This window comes from Grampus griseus (genome assembly GCF_964374135.1).
Source record: "Grampus griseus genome assembly, chromosome: 11".
Classification (NCBI taxonomy): domain Eukaryota; kingdom Metazoa; phylum Chordata; class Mammalia; order Artiodactyla; family Delphinidae; genus Grampus; species Grampus griseus.
Window position 1 is genome coordinate 34690090 of NC_139005.1, and position 27268 is coordinate 34717357.

Below are 27268 nucleotides of genomic sequence, written 5' to 3' on the forward strand. Positions count from 1 at the left end.
ACTTTGTCCTGTCAGCACAGGACCCTTCAAGGATTTACTTTCAAAATACTGACTTAGTTCAAACATTCAAAAAGTGAAAATCAAAGAAAATGATATAGAACTGATACTTTCCTTGGTATTTCTTATTGAATTTTAACCCGTACACTACAATATTATACTAGGTTTCCAACCAATTTGAAACATATTAAAAAGGTCTGCTAATGAACTGTATGAAAAAGGTTCAAAGTCAAGACATTTTAACTGATAGGAGTCTGGGAGTAAGCTCAGAATAGGATACTACTTCCACGTGAAAGTTCTCTCCATTGTTACACTGTGGAAAGACTTGGTCATTACACTGTGGAAAGTTTTTCTTCTACCTCATGGAATATTAAGGAGTATTTTCCTTCCAGCTTACCTATCATCAGTGATTGTAAGCTATCTGTAAAGCTATATTTTTAATGATCCATTCTGTAAAAATGTAAATTAATATTTTAAAAAGTATAAGAGCAATATATTTCTTTTGGAGTGGTGAGGTGTCTGCACAGGAAAGATAGAAGAAATAACAGACTCGGGATTTCAAAGAGGCCAGGGACTGATTTATCAGAAGACATTAGAAGCAGAGTTGTATGTGGACATTTATATTGTGATACAAAGTCTTTGAATAAAAGACAAATAATTCCAAGCAATGTTTAAAACAACGCCAGAAGCTAACACTCTCTAAAAAGAAGCAAGAAGCAGAATTTCTAAGAGTTAAAATAAGAATGATCCTTCATTAATTTTAATTTTATAGAAAAAGTCAAATCTATTTCAACTTATAACCACTTACATCCACTGGCTCTTATTAATTGACATAGATACGTTGTACATAGTTGTTATTAGACTGTACATGCAAATTTGTATTTTTATTCACCTATTCTTCATATACTTCTATTCGTACACAGTCATTTCTAATTATTATGATGTATTCTAATTAGGATCTCTACTTGAACCAATTGCAGAAGGAATTTCTACCATTTCCATATAAAAAATCACCACCATTCATATCAAGTTGAATTGCATTTCAAAGTACACTAGACCAGGAGTTAAGAGACCATATTTTAGTCCCAGGTGTGCTTTTAATAATCCCAAGTAGCTTGCTGCAAACTACTTTTTCTCCTTCAAACTCCATTTTTCCAACTATAAAATAAAATGTTTAGAAGGAAGATCTAGGGTACCTTCCAGGCCCCAGATGCAGATCCTGATACACAGTATTCATTCGTTCATTTATTCATTTATTTATCCATTCAACTGATATTTACTGGGTATCTTGTCTGTGTCAAATGTTGGAGCTACAGCACCTGGGATACAGCAATGGAAAAAACCATCAGAAGCCCCTACTCTCCTGGAATTTACATAGTCATGATGGGAGACAAATAATAAATCAACAAGTAAATGCAGTAATTTCAGATAGCTATAAATGCCGGTAATATGATTAAATGTCTGATGCGGAGCAAGGATTTGGTTTGGGTACATATGTGCAGATTGATGTACAAGGCATAATATATTTGCCCCACAGTGCTTCATATTTGAGTGATGTTTAACTGCAACTTTCCTTGCAATTAGATTTTTGTACCCACTGGTATAAACAGCAAAAATAGCTTATAGACATCTTATATATTGTTCTTTATAGATTAGCTGCCCAATTTAGGCAAAATCCCTTTTAAAATATAATTATAATCTGGAGCATATAGACAGAATATTAACATAGAAGTAAAAAGGTATTAGCTTTCCAGTCGGGCACTGAGTGGTTCATTGGATCATGTCTGGTAGCTCCGCGGATTATAACAGAGAACACGGCGGCCCAGAGGGAACGGAGCCCGATGGTGTCATCGAGAGCAACAGGAATGAGATTGTGATAACTTTGATGATATGAATTTAAAGGAGTCTCTTCTTCGAGGCATCTATGCTTATGGTTTTGAGAAGCCATCAGCTATTCAGCAGAGAGCTATTAGCCCGTGTATTAAAGGGTATGATGTGATTGCTCAAGCTCCGTCAGGTACTGGCAAGACAGCCGTATTTGCTATTTCCATCCTGCAACAGTTGGAGATTGAGTTCAAGGAGACCCAAGCACTAGTATTGGCCCCCACCAGAGAACTGACTCCACAGATCCAAAAGGTAATTCTGGCACTTGGAGACTATATGGGAGCAATTTGTCATGCCTGCATTGGTGGAGCCAACGTTCGAAATGAAATGCAAAAACTTCAGGCTGAAGCACCACATATTGTTGTTGGTACACCAGGGAGAGTGTTTGATATGTTAAACAGAAGATACCTTTCTCCAAAATGGATCAGAATGTTTGTTTTCGATGAAGCAGATGAAATGCTGAGCCGAGGGTTTAAGGATCAAATCTATGAGATTTTCCAAAAATTAAATACAAGTATTCAGGTGGTGTTGCTTTCTGCCATAATTCCAACAGATGTGTTGGAAGTGACCAAAAAATTCATGAGAGATCCCATTCGAATTCTGGTGAAAAAGGAAGACTTGACCCTTGAAGAAATTAAACAGTATTATATTAATGTTGAAAGAGAGGAATGGAAGTTGGATACACTTTGTGACTTGTACGAGACACTGACGATTACACAGGCTGTTATTTTTCTCAACACAAGGCATAAGGTGGACTGGCTCACTGAGAAAATGCATGCCAGGGATTTCAGTTTCTGCTCTGCATGGTGACATGGACCAGAAGGAAAGAGATGTTATCATGAGGGAATTCTGATCAGGGTCAAGCTGTGTTCTGATCACTACCGACTTGTTGGGGTCGATAGCAGCAGTTGATGACGAGATGGCACTCAGAAACGGCGACGTAATTTAGGACGTGGAATCATAAGTGAAACAGCACACTGTCTGAATAAAGAGCGAAATTGGCAGAGGGGGTCGATCTGGGAGGAAAGGTGTGGCTATAAACTTTGTTACTGAAGAAGGCAAGAGGATTCTTCGTGACACTGAGACTTTCTACAATACTACAGTGGAGGAAATGCCAATGAATGTGGCTCACCTTATTTAATTCCTGGGATGAGATAGTTTTGAATGCAGTGCTCGCTGTTGCTGATAGGCGATCACAACGTGCATTGTGCTTCTTTCTTTGGGAATATTTGAATCTTGTCTCAATGCTCATAGCGGATCAGAAATACAGATTTTGATAGCAAAGCAACATTAGTCGTGAGCTCTTGTGAGGAAAGTCGTTGGCTTTATCCTCTTTAGAGTTAGACTGTTGGGGTGGGTATAAAAGATGGGGTCTGTAAAATCTTTCTTTCTTAGAAATTTATTTCCTAGTTCTGTAGAAATGGTCATATTAGATGTTCTCTATCATTTAATAATTTACTTGTGGACTAAAAGATATAAGTGCTGTATAAAATCAGCCAATTATGTTAAACTAGCATATCTGCGTTTATTATGTTTGTCATTAGCCTGAATAGAAAGGCCTTTATTTTATTTTATTTTTTTTTTGTGGTATGCGGGCCTCTCACTGTTGTGGCCTCTCCCGTTGTGGAGCACAGGCTCCGGACATGCAGGCTCAGCGGCCATGGCTCACGGGCCCAGCCGCTCTGCGGCATGTGGGATCCTCCCGGACCGGGTTATGAACCTGTGTCCCCTGCATCGGCAGGTGGACTCTCAACCACTGTTCCACCAGGGAAGCCTGCAGAAAGGCCTTTAAAATTGATTTTTTAAGAAAGCATTTGAATGCATTTTGTTTGGTATTATATTTATTCAATAAAGTATTTAATTAGTGCTAAGTGTGAACTGGACCCTGTTGCTAAGCCCCAGAAAGCAATCATCCTAGATATGGTTAAACGTTTACCCCAGTAAAATTGCCATATTGCACATGTCTTAATGAAGTTTGAATGTTAAATAAATTGTATATTCACTTTAAAAAACAAAAAGATATTAAAGTGAAAAGGGTATGAGAAGAGGGTCATTCAGTTGTTCATCCATGGGGCACCATGACAGATCAGAAGGTGGTTAATACTTGCCACGTCCAGAAAGGAAGCACAAAGGTAGCATCAAGAAGACCATGCTTACTGATATGATTTTGCATGGATTACGCACACTTATGTTTCATCTTTTTCTTTTATTAAATGATGAAAATATTTGTCCCTCTCTATTTTCCATTGAAGACATAAAGATAAATTTATAATTTCCCTAAATTTGAGATGCTATTTGCTACCATGTGCATACTGAGTTTACAAAAGGCATATTCATCACTAAAGCAATCTGCATGTGCCGTAACAGTCAAGTACAGCTTTGTTAGGACGGGTTTTGAAAGTATGTATTGTCACTATACAGTGATTGCCATTTTTAAAATAAAAATCAAGTCTGTGTTTTAAATCATACAGAAATCCCTAAAGTTTTCCTCTTAGCTGATTTGGTGAACAAGTTCTGTATTTTACAAACATCTCACCTATAAACGACTTCAAATAGTACTGTGCAAAATGGAACAGAAATGTAAAATAATGGACAAAAATCTGTGGTGATGAAAGATGTCTATTTCATCGATATACTTGTTCACATAGGAGATTTGGAAAATAATGTTAAGTATGCCTCATTCTCCCAGAATTCCACAGAGGAGTGGATGAGGATCTTCCCTTTACACGGACAACATATCAAATGTAAAAAACTATTTTTTAATAGGCCAAATTGTACCTCCCTAAAACAAAGATGGGTTGAACCCAGAACACTAATCACACCAGCTTCTAAGCAGAACAGCTGCTGCCACATCAAGATGCTCTGGGCAAAGATGAGTGGAATAAGTTGGCCTTTGCCAAAGAAACTGTAACAATGTAACTGCAAAAACAACAACAAAATCCACTCAATTTCCAAAAGTGACAAAATACTCTGAGAAAGTACCTTAAAGTCAGAGTTAAAGATACTACCACTACTTATTTAGAGCTAAAATTTCTCTTCCACAATATGGAAATAAAGAATACACAATTAAACCATTTTAGATAAGATTTATTTACTTATACAGAAAGTTTTTATCTCAAGATAATATACATTTTTCAATCTGTTTAAAAAACAGTAAATAATGACCTACTGTACACTGAGGAAACTACTAAACAACCTTTAAAACAATTATTTGGTAATTATAAATGCTCTGGAAATAAAAGAAAATTTCTTTTAAGATAAAAGCTTCTAGTGATACTGAGATATCTAGTGATCCTGAGGTATAACAGGAAAACTTATTCCAACTTAAAAAAAATGTATATATGATGCTCAGAAGTGTCACACTGGCTATGTCATTAGAAACAGAGCATTTTTCTGGGTGCCATTGTCCACAAGGCCCCATGACAGGCGCAGTACAATTGTGTCCTGACTCCCAAGCTTTAAAACAGGACATTCGTAAGCAAGTGTTTCTCTTTCTTATCTTTCAGTCCTTTGCTCTTTGCTCGAGGTACACAGGCACAGCTGTCACAGCATAGACAAAGTTGTGGACAGGGGAAATGGTCTGGATAACATCAAACTGGCTATGCTACGACCAAAGATTGAGAAGAGCTATCCAGTCACAGACATTTTGTGACGTGACTATGATCTTTTCCCCCTTGGATCCGGAATCAATTTGCATTTTTTTTTTTTTTTTTTTTTTTTTGCGATACGTGGGCCTTTCACTGCTGCGGCCTCTCCCGTTGCGGGAGCACAGGCTCCGGACGCGCAGGCTCAGCGGCCATGGCTCACGGGCCCAGCCGCTCCGTGGCATGTGGGATCTTCCCGGACCGGGCACAAACCCGTGTCCCCTGCATCGTCAGGCGGACTCTCAACCACTGCGCCACCAGGGAAGCCTTGCATCTTGTTTTTTAGATTAAATATGGAACATGAATTTACTCAGTGGAACTCTTTACTTCTGCTTCCAATTTGAGAGAATGCACTTTGCTCTAGTGGCCCTGGGATCCTCCAAACTGATGTGAATGGCTACAGTTCTGTGCATGGCAGTGATCCTCAGTATGTGGCAGTAAGGGGCTACAAGTGTATTCTTCCCTGATTGTGGATGTAAAATAAATAAAGCAAATGTCTTTTTAATCTTAAGATAATATTCTATTTCACTGGCACACCTCCATGGCAATAGCAGAGACCAGCCTTCTAACACTGCATTAAATCTATAGAGTAAACATAACACATAAAAATTTTTAAAATATGAGAGAAATAAAATGTGTTTTAACTCTCAAGGTATAACCAAATAATACTTGATAGTTGACACAGTGCACCTTTACTTACTCCTATTTCTTTTAATTTACTTTCACTGTCTTTTCCCCCTTCTCCATTATCTTCTTTTAAAGTATTCAAACTGCCCACATGGATTTAATAGTAGCTCAGTTTATATCAGTCATTAATGCTTCCTTAAAAACAGCATAACTCATAGGAATCCTCATTACTCTTAACTTTATTGCTGTTGGTCAGTCGACATCTTATAAATGCTACATGTCCTTGAAATATTTTTGTTAAGTTTTTGAAGATACAGACGCACCAATGAAGAATGAAGGAAAGAAGAATAAACCCATGTGCTTGGCCGAAGAATGTCAGGTATGTCGAGGTCCATAATCAGCTTACCTGATTGCTGTTTTGACACCTACTGCAGAGACATTGTGAAAGCTGACAAGATAACAGCCCACACATGTATGTCACCAATCTGGGGTGGGAGGCAAATCAGATGAACTGTCTAGCCCTTAGAGCTTTGATTTTGGTGTTTGTGATGATGGTGCTGCATATACTTACAGGAATAGAGTCATTTGGTACTTATTGAAATATTGAGTATTAGTTTTAAAAGGATCAAAGTATGGGAGAGCAAACAGTGTGAATATACAATATAGTTACTATTTTGTGATTCAACAGGTAAAAATTTGTCACCATAGAAATCAAATGTGCATTTTTCTCTGAGTATCCCATTCATGTAGGTATTCTCAAGATTTCAGCCTTCAATCCTCATTAATTCTCGACCTCACACTCTCCATAGGGAGTAGCTTCTGTTCTCATGGCTTCAGTTGCGTCACTAAACTGAAGCTTCTCTTCAACCCAGTCCTCTCATTTGGGCTCCAGAACCGTATATGCAGCTACTTGCCAAATCTCCCACATCTGTCCTACTTTTCATCTCTAAATCTGAATGAGTCCTTCCCTGTGTGCTTCTTTATTCAGTGTACTCTGTCCAGTGAATGTCATCACCATTCATCCACTTATCAAGAGCAAAACTGAAGATCCTGACCCCCTCCCCCTCCTTTACCACACCCCCGATACCATCAATCCTGGTGTATTTCCTATTTCTTTAATATTGTATCTATACGAGGTGATGGATGTTCACTAAACCTATTGTGGTAATCCTTCCATAATGTATGTAAGTCAAATCACTATGTTATACACCTTAAACTTATACAGTGCCGTATAAGTCAATTATATCTCAATAAAATATACATGTATATAAAAAACATAGAAAAAACAAAATCAGCATAACCTATTATTCTATTCTTATACAGTGATTCCAGAATCTATCACTCTATTCACCATGGGTGACAACATTGTATCTATACACACATAAGGGTAAAGTTTTAAAGACACTAAATTGGAAAATTTTGATTTGTTACAATTACAAATAAATAAACAAACAAACAAATAAATAAAAGGAATCTATGCCTGCCATTCCACCTATGCTAAAGTGGTGGAGGAATGAGGAATCCTAAGCCCATTTATGACCAGAAGACACTGATGGACCAGATAAGGGCAACTTCTAGCAGTGGTTAAAACTCATGAGTTCTCTATGCACTCTATATGGCTACTATTATATTAGAAAGACCCTTATTCCAATCCCTTTATTCTTATGGACTCAAGAGAATCTCCTTTAATAATCTAATGAAAACGTGTTTCATTTCTGAGCTCCTTTATTAGTTTGGACAAATCTTATCTGGCTCTATCTGCCCATAGAACTTGTCATCTTGGCCATACTCAGGTTAGGAAAACCTCAAGCCTGTAACAATTAATGGTATTTAGACTTTCTTCCTTTTTTCCCATCAGTTTTTTCATTCTTCTTATCTTTCTTTCCTTCCTTCTTTCCTTCCTTCCTTCCTCCCTATTACTTCTGAACCGTTAATACAGTATCTCTTTGTTTAGAACAATTGTGCAATCTAAACACTTAGGAAGTATATCAGAAATTCCCTTGTACATTCTTGGAGATTCGTGACCAGTGTCCTAAGAAAGGGTGACTGTAATTTTCCTTGTATCTGATGAGATGAGTTGGGATTAATGAATGTCAAAGGGTAAGGATCAAGGGATAGAATATCCATTTTGCCAAAATCACTGTAGGAGTTTTCAATAGGGCAAATCTTTGTGTTGGAACCAACGTCCATTCATAAGAAACAGTAGACATTCTTTTTTTGATGATCTAATGGTGGAAATTCCCTGCATACTAGCCAGCAGTGAAGAAATGTTGCTTCAAGCAGAATTACTGATGCCTTTCCATTATACCACGTTAAGACTGCCAATGTAAAAACTTAGCTCAAATACCCCACCCCCCAAAAAGGAGAGATTATGTGTCTTGAGAGCAAGTAAGGAAAGACAGAAAGAGCACTAACTACAAGTTGGAGAATCAGAGAGATAGTCCTGGGCTCTGCAACCCTCTAGCAATACTAGATGAGTAGCTTCAGGCCTTGAACCCTCATTTCTTCAACTGTGAAATGAGAACATTGGATTAGAAGATCTTTATTTTAAAGCCCCTTCCACCTCTCAACATCCTTTGCTCCATAGTTCATCATGAAAATGATTTCAAAGAAAAAAACAGTGGGGTTTAAATAAAATAAATACATAGAAAAATGAGGAATATGAAGGAGGGTAGAGTGAAGAGTAGGATGAAATAGTTCCAAACTGCTTGATGGAATAAATACAGCTTTTTAAAAAATGAATCAGTTTAACTGACAAATTCCTGCCATGCTTGTGGTCTATGAGTGTTCTAAGACAAATAGTATTTTCCCACTGGCAGATCAGAACCTCCTCTGGTAATTCAGCTGAATTTCAGCACTGAACTTGGGACTCCACAGAACATAAGGGTGTGTTTGGGGGAGATAATGCGGATTCTTAGGAGGACTCACGGGAGAGGCAAATGTTCTCTGTTCGGTTTCACAGAAGTGCTTGGTGGCAAATCCACAAGCACTGGCCGTATTACTTGCTTTTTCTCATACTTTCTACCTAACTGAGGGGAGCCAAAAAAATAAAAAAATATCAGTGAGAGAGTTCTGTTGCTAACTCCAAACTAGATGCTTACAGTGTGATACAAAAATTTAGTTTTTATTTTATAATCTCATTCTTGAGTCTCAGAAGAATGAGAATTGAATGGAAAGGGTGCTCCTCCTCCCTTTTTTTCTTTCAGGGTAATCATTTTAGGAAAATTATTTTGCAATGCCGATGTTAAAACCTTCCCACTTAACTGCTCTTTCATTTCTGAGGCGCCTAAGCAGCTCCCAAAGTTCAAAGACCACAGTTCCTTACAAGGCAGCTCAGTATAACGATTGTGTTCACACAGAGTGAACTGCAGTATTTCACGCTATTTCAGAGTGGTAACTGTTGGCAAGGCAAAACTACTGGTAATCCTTTCCACAGGTGCAAAATCGCCTCTGGGTATCACATCGCTAGATCTAACAGCAATCAAAATGCATGCTACCTTAACAAATCTATGTTTAAATGAATTGAGACTCAAAACGTCAAGATGACTGAAGTTTCACATGCTAACATCAAATGATCTTATTTATAGAAGGTGGGTATTAAACTTGTTTGCAACCTTGCATGAAATATGCATTAATATTAACTAATTTCATCTGACAGTGATTTATTTGGCTAGGATGCACAGTACTGTGTATGTGCCAGGAAGACTGTTGTTTAATAAGCAGAAGAAAAATGGAGCTCATAAATGTTTGTGGAGGACTGGAATGTTCTACATTAAGACAAATTTCAGTGATGTATTATTTAACAATTATAACAACACTTTGGAATTTGAAGTGTCTGATGTACTGTATAACATAAAACTGTATACAAATACCCTCTGTTCTGAGACAAATTCAGTAGCTTCAGCCTCTCCACTGCCACCCAGAGGAGTTAAAAAATCAACAGACAACAAGGAACATTTCTCCCGAGTCAGCATTAGGAGGACATTTTTCTGCTATAGGGTTTCTTCAGGAGTTTGTATTTGGAGACCATCAGCCAAAGGATAGCAAAAAAAAATTTAGGGGAAAATTTCAAGTGACTGAGAGATCGTCAACTGGAATTCAAACTTAACGAACATGCTGGGGGTAGGGTTTAAAGTCGCAGCCTAACACAGCTTTTCTTGGTGTAGGGTAGGAAATAGAGCTTCTCTAAGCATGACCCATTACTTAAATGCATGAAAGCACTGACTGGAACAGCTGAGTTTTTTCAAAGCTTTTACCCTTCAGTTAGTCTGGATAAAGTAACTGTTTTAAAGTTAATTGTAGGTTACTTTTAAATACAGTGTGAGGGGTCTCCAATTTATGATTCTCCTTTTCATTTATTGCAAAGATAAAAGTGATGTGTGTGTGTGTGTGTGTGTGTGTGTGTGTGTGATGTTTCAGTTGAAAGGCTTTTATACATTTACGTCCTGAGAGTACACTGATGGTCTTCTTAGCAGAGATATATTTTTGTTTTATTGATTTGTTTCTGGATAATTCTCCATTCTTTCTTCATCTTAATGTGTGCTTTATGCATTTTTGGTCTTTTCAACACTCTTCAGTAGAGCTTAAACAGAAAAGGTGGGATAATCTGTCCCAACTTTTTTTAGTCTAATAAAAGATGTTTTCATAAAAAGGCATTAAAAGCCCATAACTGTCACTGCACAAGGCCAATGGAAGACAGAAATACAAATGTTATTGTTCTTATCTCCCATGAAGCTTACTATTTAATGTACATAAAAAACATTAAATATGTATATTTATATTAGGGAGGAATACACACACATGTATTTTTTAGGGGAGTAAAGTCAGATTAGTGTTTTAGAGTCAAGTTCTATTTTGTTTTTTTAAGGGAGAAACAAAGTTTGCTTTTGCTTGGTATAGAACTATAGAGAATGTCCATCCGTATTTTTTTTTTTTAACTATATTAAGGTATAAGTGAGGTAAATCTTCATATATTTAAAGTTTATAATTTAATCAGTTTTGACATAAGTATACACCTGTGAACCCTCACTACAATCAAGAAAAACATTTCCATCACCTCCAAAAGTTTTCATGTGCCCCTTGGTAATCCATCTCTCCCTTCATATAGTCCCTAGGCAAGCATTGATCTTTCTATCCCTATAAATTAGTTTGCATTTTCTAGGATATTATATAAATGGAATCATAGACCATGTACTTTATTTTACCCAGTTGTTTTCACACAGCATAATGATTTTGTGACTCACCAATGTGGTTATGTGTATTGATAATATCTTCCTTTTTATTGCTGAGTAGTATCCATTGTCTGACTATACAGAAAATTGTGGATCCATTCCTTTGATAGGCATTTGGGTTGGTTCCAGTTTGGGTCAGTTTTTAAAATCTTAGACATTGTTATGTGTGGGTTCTCATTGTGGTTTGAATTTGCATTTCCCTGATGACTAATAACTTCGAGCATATCATATTCCATTAGGATGTTTGTCCTATTATTTACTTGAAGCAGTTCTTTATATATTCTGGATACAAGTTCATTGTCTGATACATGTTGCAAAAAATAATTTCTACCAGTTTGTGGTTTGCCTTTTGATTTTCTTAATTGTGTGTGTGTGTTTTATTGTTTGTTTATTTGGTTGGTTGGTTCTTTTTTTGCGGTACGCGGGCCTCTCACTGCTGTGGCCTCTCCCGTTGCAGAGCACAGGCTCCGGATGCGCAGGCTCAGCGGCCATGGCTCACAGGCCCAGCCAATCCGCGGCGTGTGGGATCTTCCCGGACCGGGGCACGAACCCGTGTCCCATGCATCGGCAGGCGGACTCTCAACCACTGTGCCACCAGGGAAGCCCTGTGTGGTTTTTTTAACAAATTTTATTTATTTGTTTATTTATTTATTTAGGCCACGCTGCTCAGCTTGTGTGACCTCAGTTCCCCTGAACAGGAATTCAATCCGTGCCCTCCGCAGTGGAAGCACAGAGCCCTAACCACTGGACCAGCAAGGAATTCCCTTAATTGTGTGTTTTGAAGAGCAAAGTTTTAAATTTTGATGAAATCCAATTTATCAATTTTTTCTTTTATGACTCAAGTTTTTATGTTCTAATTAAGAAATCTCTGCCTAACTCAAGATGTTTTCTCCTATATTTCCTTATAGAAATTTTATCATTTTAGATTTCATATTTAGATTGTTTTTAAACTAATGTTTATGTATGATGTAGAGTAAGTTTGATGATTTTTTCCCATTCAGACTCTCTTTTGTTCTACTTATGTGTGTGTCTATTTTATCACCAATAGCAAACTATAACTTTATAGTAAGCCTTGAAATTTACTGGGGTAAATCCTCCAACTTTCTTCTTTTTTACTGCTTTGTTTATTCTAGATCCTTTGCATTTCCATGGAAGTTTTATGAAAATGTTGTTAATTTCTACAAAAAAAACCCCTGAAATTTTGATTGGGATTTCATTGATTTTATAAATCAGTTTGGGGATCTTAAGAATATTGGTCATCTGAAGAATAATGAGTCTTTATTATATCTCTCCATTTATATAGCATTTCTTTAATTTTTCTCAGAAACGTCTGTCATTTTCAGTGTAAAGGTCGAACATTTTCTATTAGATTTATTCCTAGATATCTTATGTTTTAATTTGGGGTTTTTCTGGGTACTATTCAGAATGGATTGTTAAAATTTTGTTTTTCAATTTTTTGCTTCAATATGTAAGAATACAATTGACTTTTGCATATGAACTTTGCATCCTATGACATTGCTAAATTCATTTGTAAATTCTAGGAAATATTTTGTTGACCTCCTTGAATTTTCTGCATAGATAATGATAGTATTTGCAAATAGGGACAGATTTACTTTTTTGTTTTCAGCGTTTTCAGTCTTTTATTTCTTTATTCTGTCTTTTTTCAATGGCTAGGACCCTACTCTAACGATGAATAGAAGTGGTAAAAGCAGGCTATGTCGGTTTGCTGCCAATCCCAGGGGGAAACAGTTCAGTTTTTCACCATTAAAGATGATGTTAAGCTGTAGGCTTTTTTGTTGATACTCTTTATTCATTTGATAAAGCTCCTTTCCATTCCTAGTTCTGAGACTATCATGAATGTATGTTGAATATTGTCAAAGGCTCCTTTGGCACTAATTAAAAGGGTCGTATGGATTTTCTCCTTTATTCTGTTAATATGATGAATTTTGTTTATTGATTTTTTGTTTGTTTGTTTGTTTGTTTGCGGTACGCGGGCCTCTCACTGTCGTGTCCTCTCCCGTTGTGGAGCACAGGCTCTGGATGGCCATGGCTCACGGGCCCAGCCGCTCACGGCATGTGGGATCTTCCCGGACCGGGGCACGAACCCGTGTCCCCTGCATCGGCAGGCGGACTCTCAACCACTGCACCACCAGGGAAGCCCTATTGATGTTTTTTAAAAATATTAACTAGCCTTTCATTCATGGGACAAGTTCTATTTGATCATAATGTCTTATCCTTTTTATCAATTGTTAGACTTAATTTACTAATATTTGCTAAGAATTTTTGTGTGTCTCTCATGAAAGACTTACTGTCACCATAATTTTACCTTTTCTAGAGTGTCATATAGTTGGAATTGTGTAGTATGTAACGTTTTTAGATTGGCTTCTTTCACTTACTAATATGAATTTGTTTCCTCCATGTTTTTTCATGTCTTGAAAGGTTATTTCTTTTTAGTATTAAATAATATTCCATAGTCTGGATGTACCACAGTTTATCCATTCACCTACTGAAGGACATCTCAATAGCTTCCAAGTTTTAGCAATTATGAATAAAGTTCCTATAAACATCCGTGTGCAGAATCGTGTAGATGTAAGTTTCAACTCCTAGGGTAAATACCAAAGAGCACAGTTGCTGGATTATATGGTAAAAGTATATTTACTTTTGTATGAAACTGCCAAACTGTCTTCTGAAGTGGCTGTACCATTTTTCATTCCCACCAGCAATGGATGAGAATTTCTGCTGCTCCACATCCTTGTCAGCATTTGGTGGTGTCAGTGTTTTGGATTTTGGCCATTCTAATAGGTATGTAATAGTATCTCATTCTTGTTTAAATTTGCAATTCCCAAATGACATACGATGTTGAAGATCGTTTCATATGCTTATTTGCCATCTATATACCTTCACTGGTGATTGTCTATTCAGGTCTTTTGCCCATTTTTAATAGGGTTGTTTGTTTTCTTACTGTTGAGTTTTAATAACTCTTTTTTTGTTGTTTTGTTTTTGTTTTTGTTTTGCGGTACGCGGGCCTCTCACTGTTGTGGCCTCTCCCGTTGCGGAGCACAGGCTCCGGATGCGCAGGCTCAGTGGCCATGGCTCACGGGCCTAGCCGCTCCACGGCATGTGGGATCTTCCTGGACCGGGGCACGAACCCGTGTCCTCTGCATCGGCATACGGACTCTCAACCACTGCACCACCAAGGAAGCCCTAAGAATTCTTTGTATATTTTCTTTTTTATTAAAGTATAGTTGATTTACAATATTATATTAATTTCAGATGTAAAGCAGAGTGATTCAGTATTTTTCCAGATTATACTCCATTAAAATTATTATAAGATAATGGCTATAATTCCCTGTGCTATACAACATATCCCTTTTGCTTATCTATTTTATACATAGTGGTTTATATTTTCTAATCCCATACCCCTAATGTGCCCCACCCATCTTCCCTCTCCCCACTGGTAACCACTAGTTTGTTTTCTATATCTGTGAGTCTGTTTCTGTTTTGCATATACATTCATTTGTGTTATTTTTCAGGTTCCACAAATAAATGATATCATAAGTATTTGTCTTTCTCTGTCTTATTTCACTAAACATAATATTCTCTAGTTCCATCTACACTGCTGCAAGTGATGGAATTTCATTCTTTTCTAGTTGAATAATATTCCATTATGTATATATATACCACATCTTCTTTATCCATTCATTTGTTGGTGGGCACTTGGGTTGCTTCCACATCTTGGCTATTGTGAACAGTGCTGCTATGAACACTGGGGTGCATGATCTTTCTGAATTAGTGTTTTCATTTTTTTCAGATATATACCCAGGAATAGAATTGCTGAATCATATAGTAGTTCAAATATTAGTTTTATGAGGAACCACCATACTTTTTACCAAAGCAGCTGCACCAATTACATTCTCTCCAACAGTGTACAATGAATCCCTTTTCTCCACATCCTCTCCTACAGTTGTTATTTGTAGACTTTTTGATGTTAGCCATTCTGACAGGTGTGAGGTGATATCTCATTGTTTTGATTTGCATTTCTCTAACAATTAGTGATGTTTAGCACATTTTCATATGCCTGTTAGCCATCTGTATGTCTTCTTTAGAAAAATGTCTATTCAAGTCTTCTGCCCATTTTTTGACTGGGTTGTTTGTTTTGTTGTTGTTGAGTTGTGTGAGCTTTTTATATATTTTGGACATTAACCTCTTGTCTGTAATATAATTTGCAAATATTTTCTCCCATCCCATAGGTTGTCTTTTCATTTTGTCAATGGTTTCCTTTGTTGTGCAAAAGCTTTTAAGTTTAATTAGGTCCCATTCATTTATTTTTGCTTTTATTTCTTTTGTCTTTGGAGACATATCAAAAAACACAATTTATGTCAAAGAGTGTTCTTCCTATGTTCTCTTCTAGGATTTTTATGGTTTTAGGTCTTACACTTAGGACTTTAGTTCATTTTGAGTTTATTTTTGTGCATGGTGTGAGGAAATATTCTAATCTTATTGTTTTACATGTAGCTGTCCAGTTTTCCCAGCACCACTTGTTGAAGAGACTGTCTTTTCTCCATTGTATATTCTTGCCTCCTTTGTCATATATTAATTGACCACAGATGCATGGGTTTATTTCTGAGCTCTCTATTCTGTTTCATTGATCAATGTATCTGTTTTTGTGCCAGTATCAGGCTGTTTTGATTACTGTGGCTTTGTAGTATGGCCTGAAGTCAGGGAGCATGATACATCCAGCTTTGGGTATTTTTCTCAAGATTGCTTTGGCAATTCTAGGTCTTTTGTAGTTCCATATAAATTTTAAGATTATTGGGCTTCCCTGGTGGTGCAGTGGTTGAGAATCTGCCTGCTAATGCAGGGGACACGGGTTTGAGCCCTGTTCTGGGAAGATCCCACATGCCACGGGAGCAACTGTGCCCATGAGCCACAACTACTGAGCCTGCGCGTCTGGAGCCTGTGCTCCACAACAAGAGAGGCCGCGATGGTGAGAGGCCCACGCACCGCGATGAAGAGTGGCCCCTGCTTGCCACAACTAGAGAAAGCCCTCACACAGAAACGAAGACCCAACACAGCAAAAATAAATAAATAAATAAATAAACAAATGTGGGGTTTAAAAAAAAAATTTAAAAACAAAAACCAAGATTATTTGTTATAGTTCTGTGAAAAATGTCATGAGTATTTTGATAGAGATTGCATTAAATCTGTAGATTGTCCTGGGCAGTATGGCCATTTAACAATAGTAATTCTTCAAATCCAAGAGCAAGGGATACCTTTCTATTTCTTTGTATCGTCTTCAATTTCTTTCATCACTGTTTGATAGTTTTCAGAGCCTAGGTCTTTCACCTCATCGGTTAAGTTTATTCCTAGGTATTTTATTCTTTTTGATGCAATTTTAAAAGGAATTTTTTTAAAATTTCTCTTTCTGGTAGTTTATCATTAGTGTATGGAAAAGCAACATATTTCTGTATACTAATGCTGTATCCTGCAACTTTTCTGAACTCATTTATTAGTTCAAATAGTTTTTGGGTGGAGACTTCAGGGTTTTCTATACAAAGTATCATGTCACCTCAAATGGTGACAGTTTTATTCCTTCAATTACAATTTGGATGCATTTTATTCCTTTGTCTTATCTGATTGCTGTGGCTAAGACTTCCAATAACACGTTAAATAGAATTGGCGTGAGTGGGCATCCTTGTCTTGTTCCTGAATTTAGAGGAAAGGCTTTCAGCTTTTCACTGTTAAGTATGATGCTAGTAGTGGGTTTGTCATAAATGGCCTTTATTATGTTGAAATATGTTCCCTCTATACCCACTTTGATGAGAGTTTTTAATCATGAATCAATGTTGTATTTTGCAAATGCTTTTTCTGCATCTATTGAGATGATCATGTAATTTTTATCTTTCCTTTTGTTAATGTGGTATATTACATTGATTCATTTGTGAACGTTGAACCATCCTTGCGTCCCAGGAGTTAATCCAACTTGATCATGGTGTGTGATCCTTTTTATACATTGTCGGATTCGGTTTGCTAATATTTTGCTGAGGATTTTTGCATCTACATTCATCAGTTATGTTGGTATGTAATTTTGTTTTTTTGTAGTGTCTTTGTCTGGTTTTGATGTCAGGGTAATAGTGGCCTTGTAGAATGAATTTGGGAGTGTTCCGTCCTCTTCAATTTTTGGAATAGTTTGAGAAGCATAGGTATTAGTTCTTCTTTATATGTTTGGTAGAATTTCCCTGTGGAGCTGCTGTTAACAGTCTCTGCCTCTATGACTGTAGATGAAACAGTTACCTATCACAGTCTTGAAGGTGTGTTCTTATATGCGAGTGTCCCAATACAGACGTTTGGTGGGAAGGCTGGATTTGACATGCACACCAGTTATGTTTCCCTCAGTTTGTGCTGGCAGCTATCACCTTGGTAAGTGGTGTGGCTAGGGTTGGAAGGGCTAATGCTGATGGTGGGTGTGAGGCAGGACTTCCTCTCTGCTTAGTGGCCATCACTGACCATCAGAGGTGGAGTCCAATCCCAAGTTGCTGGAGCAGAAGCCTTGAGTGTCAGGCTCAAGCTAGTTTTGTTCCCTTGTGTTGTGTATTTCCCCTATCCCCATACCAGGATATTTGTCCCAGAGGAGAGGAGTGTTGAAGCAAGTGGGGTCCCTGCACAGACAGAGGTCCAATGCACTGTTTGTGTAGGCATCTGTAGTTCCATTCAGACACAGCCTTGGGTGCAAGCCCCCTTTGTATCTCACAGCCAGTCACTGCCCCCTGCCTCTGCCACCCCCGCCCTGTTGTGGAACTGCTTCACAGGGGTGGCAGGGACCCTCATGGACTCTCAGCGTGTGTCAGGAGGTTAGCTGTGGCACAGTGGTCACTGTCAGAGATCTTGGCAGCTTCTGTGGTGCTGCTTAAGTGCCAAAAATGGCTGCTGCCCCACCCCCAGCTCCACCCCAGGACCAGGTCACCTCTGCATCCCACAGTCGAGTCTTTTTCCTGGTTCTAGCTGACCCAGATCTAGTACCACACTGTGGCATGGAGAGATCAGGATTGGAGCATTTGCTCAGCTTGGGCTAAGGTGTGCAGTGTGGCAGTCACAGGAAACCCAGCAACTGCTATGGCAGACCTCTCTCCTTATGAGCAGAGTCCAGGTTTTTCCAGCCTTTCTGTCTGAGCCAGCAGTCCTTCAAACAGCCAAGGGGACTTGCCCCTCTACATTGGATCCCAGGATTGGGATGCCCAATCTGTGGCTCTACTGGCTCACTGCCCAGAATGGGTGTCTGCTCATGTAATCTCCCTATTTCTACCAGGGGCACATGTCCCTACCTGATTGCTTTTCTTCCCTTCCTACTCAATTCCGTGTATATCTTTCTTACAGCCTTGGTTGTATAAGGGTTCTTCTGCCAGTTTCTGGTTGGTTTTCAGTAAGGATTATTCCACACGTTGATGCATTTGTGATATGTTCGTTTGAGGAGGTGAGCTCCACATCTTTTTACTCTACCATCTTGATCTCCACCTTTACATATTTTGAATAATAGTACTTTCTTTACCAGATGTGTCTTTTGCAAATATTTTCTCCCAGTGTCTGGCTTGTCTTCTAATTATCTTGATATTGTCTTTTGCAGAGCAGAAGATTTTATTTTCAATGAGTCCAATTTATCAATTATTTCTTTCATGAATCATGTCTCGTGTTGTATCTTAAAAGGCATCATCATACCCAGGATCATCTAGATTTTCTCCTATGTTACCTTCTAGAGGTTTTATAGTTTTGCATTTTACATTTAAGTCTATGATCCCTTTTGAGTTAATTTTTATGAAGGGTGTAAGGTTTATATCTAGACTGACTTTTTGCATGTGGATGCTCAGTTGTTCCAGCATAATTTGTTGAAAGAATATTATTGTTCAATTTTTTTTTTGCCTTTGCTCCTTTGTCAGGTATCAGTTGCCTATGTTTAAGGGAGTCTATTTCTATGCTCTCTCTTCTGTTCCACTGATCTGTTTGTCCTTTTGCCAATACAACACTGTCTCGATTATTGCAGCTTTATTGTTAAGTTTTGAAGTTTCCTAGTGGCAGACCTCCAACTTTGTTCTTCTCCTTCAATATTGAGTTGGCTATTCCGGGTCTTTTGCTTCTCCATACAAACTTTAGAATCAGTCTGTTTGTATCCACAAAATAACTTATTTGGATTTTGATTGGGATTCTGTTGAATCTCTAGATCAAGCTGGTAAGAACTGACATCTTGACAATATTATGTCTTACTATCCATGACCATGAAATATCTCTCCATTTATTTAGTTCTTCTTTGATATATTTCATGAGAGTTTTGTAGTTTTCCTCATATAGACCTTGTACATATCTTGTTAGATTTGTACCTAAATATATCGTTTTGGGGAAAGGTAATGTAAATGGTAATGTGTTTTTAATCCCAAATTCCACTTGTTCATTGCCGGTATGTAGAAAACTGAATGACTTTTGTACATTAACCTTTTATCCTACAACTTCTGCTATAATCACTTATTAGTTCCATCAATTGTTTTGATTTGTTGTTTTTATCAATTCTTTTGGATTTTCTACATAAACAGTCATGTCATCTACAAAGACTTTTATTTCTTCCTTCCCATTCTGTATGGTTTTTATTTCAGTATGATATAGAAATGCAGTGATGATAAGAACATCCTTGCTTTCTTCCTGAATTTAGCAGGATAGCTTCACATTTCTCCCGATTAAGTATGATGTTAGCTGCAGGTTTTTTGTAGATATTCTTTTTAAGGTAGAAGCTTCCCTCTCTTCCTATTTTGCCGAAAGTTTTTATCATGAATGTTTGTTGGATTTTACCAAATGCTTTTTCTGCATCTATTCCATATAATCATGTGAGTTTTCTTTTTCAGTCTGTTACATGATGGATTACATTAATTTATTTTCAAATGTTAGACTAGACTTGCATACCTGAGATAAATCCTCCTTGGCTGTCGTGCGTAATCTTTTTTATATGTTGTTAGATTCAATTTGCTAATGTTCTTGAGGGTTTTGAACTACTATTGTGTTACTGTCAGTTTCTCCCTTTATGTCTGTTAATATTTGCTTTATGTATTTAGGTGTCCTTCTGTTGGCTGCATATATATTTACAATTGCTAATCTTTTTATTAGATTGATCCCTTGATCAGTATGTAATGTTCTTCTTTGTCTTTTATTATAGTCTTTGTTTTCAAGTCTATTTTATCTGATATAAACACCCTTGCCTTCTTTTTATTTTCATTTGCATGTAATACCTTTTTCTATCCCCTCACTTTCATTCTGTATCCATTCAGCTATCTTTTGATTGGAGCACTTAGTCCATTAACATTTAACATAACTATTGATAGGTACTTACATATTTCCATTTTGTTAATTGTTTGTGGGTTGTTTTTATAGTTCTTTTCTGTTGCTTTCTTCTTCTTTTGCTCTCTTTCCTTGTGATTTGATGACCCTCTTTAGTGTCATGTTTGGATTTTTTTCTCTTTATTGTGTATATACCTGTTATAGATATTTGGTTTGTGGTTGCCATGATGTATATATGTATGTGTGTGTGTGTGTGTGTATGCGTGTATGCCTTAAGTCTGAATGCATTTTTAAAACCCTGCATTTTCCTTCCCCTCCATTTACTGTTTTTGACATCATATTTCACATATTTTTATTTTGTGTATCCCTTAACTACTTATTGTGGACAGAGATGATTTTATTCCTTTTGTCTTTTAACTTTCCTAGTAACTTTATTATTGGATTATCTACTACTTTTACTGTATGTTTACCTTTACCAATGAGATTTTTGTTTTGTAATTTTCATATTCCTAAAGCTGTGATCTTTTCTTTTCTGCTTAGACAAGTCCTTTTTAACACTTTTGTAAAGCAGGTTTTGTGGTATTGAACTCTGTTAGCATTTGCTTGTCTGTAAAACTTTTGATCTCTTCTTCAAATCTGAATAATAGCCATACTGGGTAGAGTATTCTTGGTTGTAGGTTTTTCCCTTTCATTACTTTAAATATATCATGTCACTCCCTTCTGGCCTGCAGAGTTTCTGTGAAATGTCAGCTGATAGCCTTAGGGGCGGGGGTTCCCTTGTATGTAATCTGTTGTTTTCCCATCTCTTTATCTTTAGTTTTGTCATTTTAATTACAATGTGTCTTGATGTGGTCCTCTTTGGGTTGATCCTGTTTGGGACTCTCTGTGCTTCCTGGACCTGGATGCCTGTTTTCTTTGCCAGGTTAGGGAAGTTTTCAGCTATTATGTCTTAAAATACGTTCTCTGCCCCCTTTTCTCTTCTCCTTCTGGGACCCCTATAATGTAAATGTTAATAATGTTGATGTTGTCCCAGAGGTCTGTGGAACTATCTTCATTTTTTTAAATCTTTTTCTTTCTTCTATTCAGATTCAGTGATTTCCACTACTCTGTCTTCCAGTTTGCTGATCTGTTCCTCTGTATCATCTAAATCTACTGTTGATTCCATCTAGTGTATTTTTATTTCACTTATTATATTCTTCAGCTCTGTTTTGTTCTTCTTTATATTTTCTTTTTGTTAAACTTCTTAGTGTGTTCATCCTTTCTTCTCCTGAGGTTTATGAGTATATTTCTGATCATTATCTTGAACTCTTTATTGGGTAAATTGCCTAGCATCACTCCACTTACTCCTGCTTCTTTGTTTGGAACATATTTCTCTGTTGCCTCTTTTTGCCTAATTCACTGTTTTTATTTCTATGTATTTGGTAGGTTGACTATGTTTCCTGATCTTGGAGATGTGGCCTTTTGTAGGAGACATCGTATTTGTCCCAGCAGCACTCTCCCCTTGGTCGCCAGAGCTACATGCTCTAGAGGTGCCTCTTATGTGGGCTGCATGGACACTTCTGTTGTGGTGGGCTGACTGTGGTGATTTGACAGATGTTGCTGGCCCCTGTCTGGTTACTTGCCAGGCCTTGCCTTGTGTGGAGCTGCTGGCGGGTGGGGCTGGGTCATGAGGTCACTGGCTGCAGAGAGTCGGGGGGCCCTGTGACTAGTGCTGGCTCCTGGTGGTGTGCCTGGCTTCCAGGCTGTGTGTCCCAAATCTGGTGTCAGCCCACTGGTAGACAGGACAAGTTCCTGACACAGCTAGTTGTGTGGCCCAAGGTGTCCAAGGTGTTGGCCTGCTGGCGGGTATACTGGGTCCTGACATGGCAAGCTGTGGGGCTGCAGTGGTTCTAAAGCTGGTGTCCATCTGCTGTTGTGTATGTCTGGTGCCCAGAGGACTCTGGGGCTAGTGCCAGCCCACTGGTTGGTGAGACAGGTCCTGGGGTTAGTCCTGGCCCACTGGTGGGTGGAACTGTATCCTGGGGTATCTGGTTACAGGGCCCTGAGTGTCCTGGATTTGCTGTCTGCCCATTGTTGGGTGGGGTCAGGGTTCAGGTGGTCCTAAGGCTAGTGATGGCTTATTGGTGGGTGGAGCCAGGTCCCAGGATCTCTGGCTGCAAGGCCCTGGGGGTCCTGGAGCTGGTGTCAACCCACTGGTGGGTGGGGCAGGGTACCAGAGTTGCTGGAGATTCAGGGGGTCCAAAGGCAGCTGGCCTGCTGATCAGTGGGGGCTATGTCCCCCTCGGCTAGCTTCTGGGACTGAGGCATCCCAGTTCTAGGTCAACAGGCTGGTGGGTGGGGCCAGGTCTCAGTGCTAATAAGCTAGAGGAGGATTCCAAAATAGCACTTTCCAGTACCAGTGTCCTAGTAGTAGAACGAGCTCCCCAGGAGGGCTGCTGCCAGGGTCTCTGGCATTCTCCAAGATCATCAGGTGGGTGTGACCCAGGCTCCTTTCAAATTACTGCTTCTGCCCTGTACACCTTTTAAGAGTGGAGTCTCTATTTCCTACAGCCCTCTGGCTCTCCCAAAAGTAAGCCCTACTGGCTTCAAAGTCATACATTCTGAGAGCTCATTATTCCCAGTGCAGGACTCCCAGGCTGAGGGGCCCAAAGTGGGGCTCAGACCCCTCACTCCTTGGGGAGAACCTCTGCAATTGAAATTATTCTCCGGTTTCTGGGTCACCCACCCAGGAGTATGAGTCTTGACTATACTGTGTCTCTGCCCCTCCTGCCCATCTCACTATGGTTTCTTCTTTATATCTTTACTTGTAAAATATCTTTTTCCCTAGTCTTCTGGTTTTTTTCATCAATAGTTTCTCTGTTGTAATTTTGGTTTGACCTTGAGAGAAGGTAAGCTCAGGGTCTTCCTACTCTACCATCTTGGCCACTCCTCACCTCTGACCTCATGTTTTTTATGAGAAAACTTCCATCACTCAAATCATTATTCCTTATATGAACTGTGTCATTCTTGTTTACCTACTTATAAGATTTAAATTTTTTTTTTACTTTCCTGCAGTTGAGTATGATGTGCTTATGTTTTATTTTCTTTGAGTTTATCTTGTTTAGGGGTTTGCTGAGCTTATTAAATATGTACTTTTTTATCTTTTCCAAAATTTGTAAAATTTCCACCATTATTTCTTCAAAAACGTTTACGTACTGCTCCATTCTCATTTTTCTCTCCTTCTGGAACTCCAATTGCATGGATGTTTGACATTTTGATATTGTCACAGATGTTTTGCTTTATTTTTTTCCTCTCTGTTCTTCAAATTGCGTAATATTTACTTCCCTATTTTCAAACTCCTCTGTCTTCTACATTCTGCCATGGAGCTCATGAAGGGAATTTTTTTTTAATTTAGAGATTCTAATTTTTAATTTCTAAACTTTCCATTTAATTCTTTTTTATAGTTTCTATTTCTCTGCTGGCAAATTCTATCTTTTATTCATTTCAATTATGTTTTCCTTTTTTCATAAAACATAGCTATAATAGCTGCTTTAAAGTCTTTGTCTAATAATTTTAATACTTAGCATCTGTTGATCTTTTCCCTTGATAATTGTCCATGTTTTCCTGGTTGTATGCTGAATAATTTTGGCTTGTATAGTGGATATTGTGAATGTCCATTATACAATGGACTCTAGTTCCTGTTATAATCCTCTGAAGCACGATGATTTTTATTTAGCAGGCAATCAGGATGGTTAGGTTCAGACCACAAATTCTGCCTCACTTTTTGCGTGTGGTGGTTCAAATCTTGGTTCAGTTCTAAAAAACACTTTTGCTGTTTGTTTGAGCCAGTCCACAATAATAAAAAAAAAATGAGCCCTAGATATCTGCAGATTTATACACAGAGGTAAGGGATCCTCTTCTCTGGCTCTCTCTGCTCTGAGAATCTCTCTTCACTCTCTAGCCCCCAGAGCCTCCTTTGCTGGTTTTTCTGATTATAAAGATGAGCTTTCTATTTAAGTGTTAGCCCCTCATGCATCCACTCCATGACTTGCTGTTCTGTGACCGGGGTCCACCCTTGGGGCAAAGCATAAAAGGGAAAAGTAAGTGGGAAACATACCTGTGCCTTCGCTTTAACTCCATTCCTCTTACTTTTGTTTATTTTTAAGAGTCCTCTGTTAGTCTTTTTTCCTAGTATTTTAGTTGTAATTAGTAGAAAATATGGGCTATGGTTGGCTTACATAACCATGCTGGACCCAGAAATCCTATCCTTATTGTTTAAATCAATGTTTCTCAAACAGTGGATCATGACCACTTGTGGGTCATATACTCGATTTAGTGGATTGTTGATTTGTATTTTAAAAATTAAGTGTGTAAGTGATTAGTCTAGATTATATCCAGTTATGTCACATGTAATAAAAGTAACTTATTTTATAAAATTTTTACTTGCTTTTTATTCAAAGTATATTTATTGAACACCTACTATGTTTCAAAAACTGTTTTCAATCATGGGAAGCATAGTAGTGAACATAATGTACAAACATGCATACTTATTTTTAAGTGGGTTGGAGGAAAAACTATTTCTTAGAAGTTAGTACAGTCTATAGTAGGTACACAAATAAAAGAAAAAATAGCCTGCCATACCTGTTTAGTCTTGTGTAAAGGGATTCTGTGGGGAATATTGGGAAAGTGTGACAATTGCACCATATGGCAAGAAACAGAAATCTAAGTTTTCCAAGGAGGTGATCTGCAGCAATGTGAATGGTGGACCAAATTAGGACTAAGAGCAATTTTTGAAATAGCTAGTGTCGGGTTTTTTACAGAGCTTACATAAACAAGCTCTCCCCACCCCCAAAATGTACTGGTGGTTTTACACTGATTGTTTGTGAAGATAAAGATAAAGAGAGTTTACATCACATCATAGAATGGAAAGCTAGAACCACCGTTGCTAAAAATTCTTCTACCACCCCACAATCAGGAAGTCTCTACTGACTACATTTAAGAGTTGCAGGCCCTTGACATGGTGCCTGGTCTCTCTCTTTTCTCTCTCCCATACTCTCTTTTCTGCTACCCCACCCACCCACCCAACATCACATTCCTGCTTATTTCTTATAGATGACAATGTAAGTTTCCTTTCTTCAACTTGTGTCTCAGATCTGATAGTAAATGAACTTCAGGACCCATTCTACAGCTTCTTATCACTCTACCCTCCCTTATCTAAAAAGGCTATTTTTCCTTTGCATTTGGGGTCTTGTTATGTTATTAGGAGTCCCATTTTGGCTCTGTACTTGGGAAAGGAGCAACACAAGGCCCTATTGTCCTCATGTCCAAATAGTCCCCAGGAGTGGAAATCAGAGAAATGACAGTATGCTTTTCCCACGTCAAATGCCTCTGGTAACTTATTGGATAGCCTATATCTAAGTGGATCAGAGAATCATATGTAGTCGTACATGAGAGTATATACATACAGTCATACATGCTTTTTTCCTATTCCAAATTTTGTTACAAACATGCTTGCTTTTAGTAGAAATGCTCCTCACCTATTTCTTTTTTTCTTTTTTTTTTTTTTTTTTTTTTTTTGTGGTACACGGGCCTCTCCCTGTTGTGGTCTCTCCTGTTGCGGAGCACAGGTTCTGGACACGCAGGTTCAGCGGCCATGGCTCACGGGCCCAGCCGCTCCTCAGCATGTGGGATCTTCCTGGACCGGGACACAAACCCGTGTTCCCTGCATCGGCAGGCGGACTCTCAACCGCTGCGCCACCAGGGAAGCCCCTCACCTATTTCTGATATGGCATTAATATTGGGATGGGAAGCACAGCACCCATTCCATACATATAGCAGAGATCATTAAGGAACAGTTCCCTATAACCCACTCCCTCCATTCTCAAATTTTTTTCTCAACACAGCCCTAAGTCAGCCACTGGCAATCAATCAGTATTGAAACAAGAGATTATTTTCCTTTTCTTCTTTTGGTCATAACAAAAAACTTTCCCAGAAAGTTATGTTTTTGCCAGTTTTCACAAATGAATTTGCATTCCTATAAGGTAATTGCAGAAAGCAATGTCCATTCTAATTCTTTCAAGTTTCTCTAGGCACCATTTTCAACCATAAAGGAAACTAACTGAATATATGTAGCTAAAGTAAATGTACATTTAGACAAACACAAATATTCTTTTTGAAGAACAAATATTTCTTTCTAGTCTGCTTCTTTAAAAAAAATGTGCAGATCTGGAAGCAATTTGGTAAATTTACTGCATGTAAATTATAATTAACTTTAGACAGAAATTATTTGTTTTCTTGAAAAGAGGTAGATAAACTCAAGGATGAGGGGATCAGGTTCAAATCTTAATTCTAGAGTTAAGTGAGGCAGAAAGAGATCCAGTGTGCCCTGCCAACTATAAATATATGCTAGGCTGTTTGAATTTCCATGTTACTGTCTACAATGCTACATTACTATTTTTTAGTAACAAAATCTTACACATTTATGGCTTTGACTACACAGAGATTTTCTGAATATGATCATTTTAATTCAAGTTGCTCAGCATATAAAATTGAGGTGAATTAGAAAGTATGTACCATAAGCACCAAGCCTGA

General features: G+C 38.0%; 1 pseudogene across 1 annotated transcript; it reads left to right on the plus strand.

Annotated features, from left to right (window-relative positions):
* Positions 1 to 1760: 1760 nt before the first annotated feature.
* Positions 1761 to 3022, plus strand: LOC309829877 (eukaryotic initiation factor 4A-II-like; annotated as a pseudogene). The gene is made up of 2 exons: positions 1761 to 2821; positions 2873 to 3022. The product of its transcript is annotated as a eukaryotic initiation factor 4A-II-like (transcript).
* The last annotated feature ends 24246 nt before the right edge of the window (positions 3023 to 27268 follow it).